The following is a 9,176-nucleotide window of genomic DNA, read 5'->3' as shown; positions in this document are numbered from 1 at the left end:
CTCTCGTTTCCTGTCAGCTGTTCGCGTCGTTCTCGACAGCACGTGTTGCACGCGTGCGCGCGGAGTTTTCTTACCCGCGTGAAGTTAACTACAGGTTGAAGAATTTCTACGCTAGGTGGCGACACTAACGCAGTTTGAACGGTTGCGCCTTCTGCGGTGAGACGGAAAAGTTTGTAATCCTCGCCCGCGGGTTAGTTCGAGTGCGTGTATTAAACTTTATCGTATCTCATTTACGTGGTTAAGTAATGAGAGCAGTAATTAAAAATGTTTAGCAGAGCGTTTTGCACGGAAATGGAAAATCGCGTCCTTGAAAAAGAGATAAGAGTCCGCAAGTATCGTTGCTTTTCTCATTTCTTATCAATTCGTATGTTATAATTCGAGCTGATTTCTCGCATCAAAAGTTTTAATGGCGGCCATAGCACTTTCGCAATGAACGTTTTAGCGTTCCTGAGATGTATTTAAGGTCTTCTACTTTAAATGATCAATAATTCACGACAGGATACTCCATTTATAATTTTATGCGCCGTAATTTGAAAATGTCATTAAAGAACTCTGACATGAATATATAATTATAGAATATACATATTGTATTAAAAATTCGAAATTATAGAATATAAAATATATATTATATATTAGAAATATTAAATATATATTAAAATGTACATTATATATCTATTCTAAAATTTTAATTTTATTTAAACTACTGCATAACAAAAATAAAAGCATTATTAAATAAATATAATTAAATGTATAGAATATCGAATTATTTTAATCATAATTTTTTAAACTATACATTTTGACGTACCTCAGTAAAAATATGACGAACCGTAGATCGTCTAAAATGGTTTCAATGACTGAAACAATACAAAAATTCAATATATATATATATATACATATATCATATTTTAATAAAAACTGAATCAATTTAACGTTATTTCAATGGGATTTGCAATTCCGTTGCAGTCTGCAATTTTTGTTTAAAAGAGAAACTCTTCGCAATCTCTTCCTAAGTCGATACCTCTCTGTTTCCACTCAGAAGTTCGAGAGATCTTGAATTTCTCGCGTATTTTGGAATCGCGGATTACGACGAAACCAAATATCCGCGACACTCGTTTACGTCCATCTACGTCGATATCGCGCGATTCGATGTTCGATTAGATCGGATAGGCGAAAGGGTTACAAAAGAGGCCGCGACGAAGCGGCACGCCAGTGCAATGCGCGAAGTACAATTTTCGAGACGTGGAGACGAGATCGCCTCGCCTCATCCCGATACGACTCCCATTGCAATAGCATCTCGCCTCGTACGCTCTCGCATCGAAATAAGACGTAAGTTCTGTTATATTTGTTAAAAAGGACGAACAATTAAGTGTGTTTCGATGTTTGTGGGGCGGGCGTGTCCGTGTGTATGTGTGTGTAATTGTTGCTTTACAGAGCTGTGCGCGGGACGTAGACTCTCGAGAAGACTCTGGTCGTAAATTCCTTGAAAATCGGATCGTTATTTCCGACGACGAATTATATCTAGAAATTCCGGACAAATTCTGCGAGGGACGAGGGGGCTGCCTCTCTCTCTCTCTCTCTCTCTCTCTCTCTCTCTCTCTCTCTCTCTCTCTCTCTCTGTCTTTCTCTCTTTAATATTACAAAGTAACAGGTAGATCTCTCGCACGCGTAACACATCATCGACGCAAACATCAGATCGGCAACGACGGTTTACAAAACGGAGCTAAGCGTTTCGACAATCCTTTTCTCGTTGGTCGTGTTGCTCCTCGATTCGTACTTCAGCCGCACTTATGTACTTAACAATTTTAATTATCACTTAATTGCGACGTGTCGATTCGGAGCCTTTATTTACAGATTAGTCGTGAAGCGAAATGTCGCTTCGAAACTTAGAGTTAGACGATCGCGATTGCGGCGCTAAATATGCGAAAATCCATCTCTTTCTTTCTCCCTCTCCCTCTCTCTTTCTCGCGAAATGTTTCTCAGAAACGGTAAGCTCAAAGCAGACAACTTTGCAGATTTTATGGGAGCCTTTCAATTTTCAAATATCTTTTCCGACAAAATAGCGTGAAAATTGTACGTCGTGATACGCTTCCTTCGGATCCTGCCAGAGTTATGACAATTATATATCCTCTTTTCGCGTGCAAATAAAAATCACCAAATATCTGCCATCGATCGTTTACACGATTAATTTAACTACTCGGAATTAGAACGCTGTTCGAGAGACGCTCTAGTAATTTAAAAATAAATACAAGAACCTATAGTATATTCAGGTATAAAACATTGGGAAGCTTTTTGGCAACGCGTAAATCTTGCATTTCGAAAACAAAGTAGCCAATTACGCGAGATTTTACTTTTAGATTTATAATAAATAATAAACGATTTATTAGTTTTATATATATATATATATATATATCTGAAATAGCGTCCACTAATCATACAGTACTATTTCTAATAAAAAAATTGAAAAGTCCTCTACCAATGCAATTTTTACAATAGTTAACGAGATATGAATTTCTAAAAATTGCTGAGTAAATGGATGAAATCGATGTATAAGACAATTTAAAAATATCTTTCAACGTTCTTGGTGAAATATTTTAAAGATGTTTCTTAAAGAACTCTCAAAGATATCTTAAAGTTGTCTTATATATTGATTTTAGATATTTTGCTTATTAAATGACTAAAAGAAATATTGCAAAATGTTAGAGAACTTTTCGACTATTTTTTATTAAGAATAGCACTATATGATTAGTGGGCGTTATTTCAGGTACACACCCTGTATAATTTATGAATTCTTCGAATTTAGATTTTAGAGTTTTAAATTTATTGTTAATTTCGAATCTTTTTAGAATTGGAACACTTTTTTCTGTTTTTTTTTTTTTTTTTTTAAAGGCGAAACTGCGATATCTATCTTTCCACTTAAGATTTCGCGGCAGCACTACTTCTGGTCTAGTTTCGCGATTCAATCTCGAAAGTCAGAAAAGGATCGGATCCATGTGAGATGAGAACGCGGACGACGTACGAGTTCCGCACTGCGAACACAGAGCAATGAGCTCTATCACGTCATATCACATGTTTGTACATACGTATCATGTGCTCGCGTTAAGAGGAATTCTATAAATGCGAAACCTACGTGAGACTTTTCCAAGGGGAAAGGGTGAAGGGAAGAAGAAAAAGAAAACGCGGGTCGTCCCGTTCTCGTCCCCCGTTGAGAGATCTCAGCCACTGAAATTTCGATTGCTTCCTTGGACACCGGCAGCAACACGATCGGATCGTTTAACTTTGTCAGAGAGCGGCAAATTCTTGAATAATGCTTGTATCGCTTGTACTCGAATGACGAATGATCGAACCGATCGTTTCTGACTCCGGAGTTATAATCTCCCGAAGAATTTCAATCCGCCGCTCTCAAACAGTTAAACGGTGTTGTTCGCGGACTCGCGTGTGCAATAATGTGTGTAACTTTAGTCCACTATATTCTAGTACGATGTAGCTGGTTGCGACGCGGAATACGGAAAATCATCCCTATTTTCAATTACATCATGTATGGGAGTGTTGCAAAGTCCTCCAGCAATGATCCTTGAAAATGTCGCTACTAGTCGGTCTATCCCTTGTTAGATACTCTTTTTTACTTTTCCTCTATTCTTTTTGTTCTTACTTTCTCTTTTGTGCTCTCTCTCTCTCTCTCTCTCTCTAAAAGCACGGATGGTGCCATTCTTGTTTCGTTTTAAGTACAGAAAAAAAATGCAACTAGAAAAACCAGAGTTCGCTTCGTAACGACGGAAGGTACAGTGAAAACCGATAGTCGCATCCCTCTTTTGCCCGTTGCGATCTGGAAATTGCGGGTTTATCGAAAATATTTTCATCAGTGTTCCATTACACTTGTGCGTCCACCAGTAGGATAAAAGCCCGTATTCTAGAGGCACATTTAGCGTCGCAAACGTGGCCGTCCGCTTCTCGTCTCTCTCTTTCTCTTCCTCTAACACACACACACACACACACACACACACACACAATACATACATTCACATACACATACAAACACGCAGTTGTTATAAATGTATATCCATCCTGAACAGATTGGATGAACGTAACACGACAATCGGACGGCCGGATTTGTGCCTAAATTTGCGACGACAAATTACGAATCCACATGAAGCATCGACAAAAGAGCTATCGCGTCACCAATACAAATTTTCCATTTCTTTTTCTTTCGCAAAGGGACTCGGAAAACCGCGGTATACAGTGGCGTGCAAAAGTTTCCGGCCACAGTGACATTTTGTACTGTAATTTATTAAAAAAAGCCTGATAATATTTTTATCATTCTCGGGTGTTGGTACGAGATTTCATTACCCGCATCTTGTACTAATACTCGAAAATGATAAAAATTTCATCAGGCTTTTTTTTTATAAATTAGATTAAATACAAAATGTTACTGGTCGAAAATTTCCGCACGTCACTGTATATCGTTCCACTTGTCCTTCCTCCGCACATATCGCGCAAAACTTAATTCGCAAAGCCGTTGTTGCATTGCTCGCTTTTGCAACTCTTTGTTTCGCTCACGATTACAAATCGCCACATTCGCATCTTTACGCATACCTCGAGATTATCTCTTATTACTTTCGCATAATTTGCCGCAAATTGGAATTAAGCGCGGATAAGCGAGAGGGAGGAAAGGAGAGTCTATATGAAACGATTGAAGGGAGATATCGAGAAATGCAGGACAGGGCGTGGGAGATGACGATTAGTTGGTTCATTGTTCAGCGGTTCGTGGTATTACAGACAGAAAATGCGCTTTCGCTAATTAATTACTCTTCCACTTTTTTTCCGCAATCGCCGTCGTCGTCGCCGTCGTCGTTGTCGTTGCAGTGTAGTCGCCCGACTCCGTGCATACGTTTTTTTTTTACGAAACATTTAGTTTATACACGTATGTATGTATATTTTTATACATATATCTTTACAAACAGGAAACGATCAGACGATGGGACCCGCAGTCGCGTGGCCCGAGAACACCGAGCATTACCTCACATAAAGTCGCGAGAACGACTGGACAGAGCTTTGCTTCTCTTTTGTTGCTTATCGAACAATAAAATGTCTCTTTCGTACGCCTTACGCGCTACTTATGCAACCGAAAAGTCGAGGATACCTTATTTTTTATCTTTAAGGAGACACCAGGTGTATGTACAGTTCCCGCACAATTGCATTTAATTGCGTTTAAGGATGCACTTTTTTTGTAAAATACAGTAATAATCATCTTCGCTCTTTCTCTCGCTTTCTCTCTCTCTCTCTCTCTCTCTCTCTCTCTCTCGCTCTCTCTCTCTCACGTAATAGTATATTCTCCTTAGAGATTTCTCTTCCTATTTCTCTCTCTTTCATTTCTTCCGCAGAATTATACAATAAAATATCACAGTTCTGTTCGTACCACGCAATAATTAATATATTGTTTTTCCTTATTCGCTTATACGCGCGTCCTCTCTCTCTCTCTCTCTCTCTCTCTCACACACACACACACTCTCACGCAACATACGCTCTTCAATGTACACGCACATGCGTTCTTTTTATCAGTTGCCTTCCTCGTCGCACGCATTTTTTCTCCTAAGAGTGCGTTGTAACACACAGAGATGTAGTAGACACGCATTTGTATGCGCGCACGCGTATATATTTATTTATTTATTTCCTCGCTTTTCCTCTCGACGACTAATGGTTACGCAAGGTATGCTGGTTTGTAGAAACATTCATTTACAACTTGTTGTATACTTGAAGTATATAGTAATAATAACTATTGCCGAAAGAGAACGATATATAAAGAGTGAGGTTGCGAAGCCTTTTTCTCCAAGATGGTTATAATCCGATGAATTCTCGTTGCGCTGTGAATATCCGCGTACAGATACGCATTTAATTAAAAGAATATACAATACGTACAGTTTCTCGATCTTGCTACGAGATCGTAGTATTACAGTCTCTATCTTATACATATATGCTCTTATTAAATCATTCTAATAATGCAAATGTGTGTCCTCGCTACGCAATTTGTCCCGAAGAGAGAATGTCGTTATTTTTCCGTTTTACATCTATCAGACACGGCGATTGACGCGGACTGTAAATTATTGCTTGGAATACGAAATTTTATTTGCGTTAAACGAACGACATCCGCTCGCCGACATCGTCCGTTAACCCTATCGTTCTCCATGTCGAAAGACTCCGTGTGTGTGTGTTTCCCTTGCCCTCCCGTGCTTCCTAAGTATTGCTAAAAGAACGTACTCTCTCTATTATATCTTTCCGTTTATCGCGTCTGCCAAAAGATCGTTGTCATTCGAAGGAACTGATCGCGCGCGAGTAGCAAAGAACAACTTCGTCAATCGGTACGTCCCGCAAGTATCTTTCAATTTCACGAATATCACGTTACTTTTCTCTCTCTCTCTCTCTCTCTCTTCTCTTTTTGTTTTCTTTCTTAATTTTTTTTGGTAATTATTACCCTTCCCCCCCATCCCCCCATCCTCCGAAACACTCTTTTTCGTGTCGTAGGATAGATGAAAAGTTTTCCCTTTGACTTTAGTATGTCGTAACACGTGAATCCCCTTGCCCTTGTATATGTATACACGACGAAAGAATAATTGGACGGCATCTGTCCGCGAAGTGTGTTTCGCGCGCGGCGCGCTGGAAATCGAGTGCGCTCGAGTGTCTCGTGAAATTTATCGTAATCGAATGTAAGAAACGAGAGACAGAGGATTGCGACAGAGAATCAGCGAAGGATGAAATGATTCGAGCGGCGTGATACAACGGAAACGAAATGGCGCACGACAGAAGGGAGAGTCGCGGCAATGATTAGCGAGGGGGGGGGGAAACGAATTCCTCTAATCCTTTTACCAGCAAAGAAGCGACAAGTTACAGACGGAAAGAAGAATGCGCATCGCTCCAAGCGTGCTTGTCCCTATCCTTTCTTTCAGATTGAACAAAAAAAATCCATTCCATTTTCCTCTCTAATTTACATAATTTTGACGAAACAAATAGATCGTTCTCCAGTTAATAAGGAGAAAGTTCGTGCAACGAAAGGAGAATGCGCTGGAAACGCGATTAAGAGTAAAATCCATTTTCTGAAGGGGGCCGTTTCGTTATGTTCTTTCACTGTAACTTGTGCTTCGTAATCCGTAAGTACGCGCGAGTGTGTGTGTGTGTGCGAATAACTTACGTGAGAGGAGAGACACGGTATATTCAGTTCTTTTTTCTTTTTTTTTTTTTTTAATAATAATATATTTTAACGGTGATAGTTTAAAAAGAAAAGGCACCGACAAAATTTCTTTTCTTTCAATTTGACGTCTCGTCAATTTTGCATCCTTGGAACAAAAAAGTAATTTATATCAATCGACGAATTATGAAAAGAGAGATCATGTATGTGTGTACTTACGGATCAATGCAGATTAAATTCAGACACGTGAAAGACACCTTGGTCCTAATATGTGCGTTCCAACATTTAATATCTCTACAGAAACGTTAATGCACAGTGGACGAGGTGTATATATATATATATATTCTTGTTCCGCATCGTTTTCGATGTTCTTCGTAAACAATTTCAATCTACAAATCGAAATATGATAAACAAATGTCGCCTTTCGGAAATCAATAATCACTGGATGCGAAACAGAAATCTTAAAAACGATGGACGAAAGGAGGGATTGTTGAAGAGAGAAAGGAAAGATTGATAAAGAGAGAAGGGAAAGGCCAAAACAAATTTAACCTTTTGTGTTTTCAGAAAAACAGAGAAAACAAAATAATTCAGCATCACATAAATCGAGAAACTCTCCTTTGCCTTTATTTTAACACGTGACAGTTTATTAAACGAAATAATAATAATATTAATAAAATATTAATAATAATAATAATATAATCAATGAAACTAAGGATAGGCAGAAGAAATCACATTTAAAGCGCGGGGTCGGAGTTTCTTATCTTGCATCTGTCCCTTGTTTTCATGCGAAACTATCTCTCTCTCTCTCTCTCTCTCTCTCTCTCTCTTATTTCATTTCCTATATATGTATCACCAATAATACAAACCAGAATGATGGATGTCTGTCTATCCTTTTGCTCTACATTTCAATCGATTATACGATACTCTTTCTTTTCTTTTTTAAATCCCATTGTCTATTTGTCAGGATGTAGGCTAGTAACTCGAGATTTTCTTAATTGTACATAATCGCGCGCGTACGCGTAATTAGAAGTAGTTTGTCTGTTCTTTCTCTATCTGCTGTTTTTTTTTTCTCTTTTTCGCGTTGACTTGATTTGGGATTATTCAGAGATAGCGGGTCGCATGCCGTATTGCAAAGGAGTCTGCTACACGCAGCAAGAAAGTGGATCTACTTCGAACTCGTTCTTCTGTACGCTTTATTACCCCTCGCCCCTACTCTCGTTCATTGTCCCTATCATCTTCTTAATAACAACGTAATAGTTTTAAACAACTTGAGCATAGGTAAGGCGCGGACGTGACATCCACGGGGTTCGCTCTCGTCGAAAATGAAACCGCGATTCTCTCATACACGAATAAAAAAAACGGAAATAAATTGGCACCGTTAACACCTTCCCCTCGTCGTCGTAGATTCTACGTCGACAGTGATGGAAATAAAAGTGAATTTTTGTATACGATTAAAAATGCAAAATATAACAATCGTGGTTTCCGTATATATCCTTTACACGCGAACATCAACGTAACTCGATTTAACAATTGGTCACGCGGGAACCCCGAAGGAGAGCGCGTCTAACGCCGTAACAACAAATTATCTACAATGGTCGCATATACATGTTCATCTTTCTCTTCCTTTCCCTCTCTCCCTCCTTCTCCTCTTTTTCTTCCTCACGCGCACACGCATACGCACGCAACAGATTATACATAAGATTATTTAGATATTAGGAAAGGTACTTAGAATATCTTCATTATTAGAGTCTGTTTTTTTTTTTCTTTACCTTACACACCTACTAAATATCGATCAAAATATTAATCAATTTTAATAATAATAATATTAATTAATAATAATAGTAATAATAATGCAAATAAAAATAATATAATATAATAATAATGATCGAGATGACAATAATGATGATGCTGATAAAGATGATGACGCTGGTGATGATAATAATTATTTCTTTATTTACGCATTTGTATATTACGTATATACATATATTAATTTATTAAT

This window comes from Trachymyrmex septentrionalis, unplaced genomic scaffold (assembly GCF_001594115.1).
Source record: "Trachymyrmex septentrionalis isolate Tsep2-gDNA-1 unplaced genomic scaffold, Tsep1.0 scaffold51, whole genome shotgun sequence".
Taxonomy (NCBI): Eukaryota; Metazoa; Arthropoda; class Insecta; order Hymenoptera; family Formicidae; genus Trachymyrmex; species Trachymyrmex septentrionalis.
The sequence above is the reverse complement of the archived record's forward strand: the minus strand, read 5'-3'. Positions refer to the sequence as shown.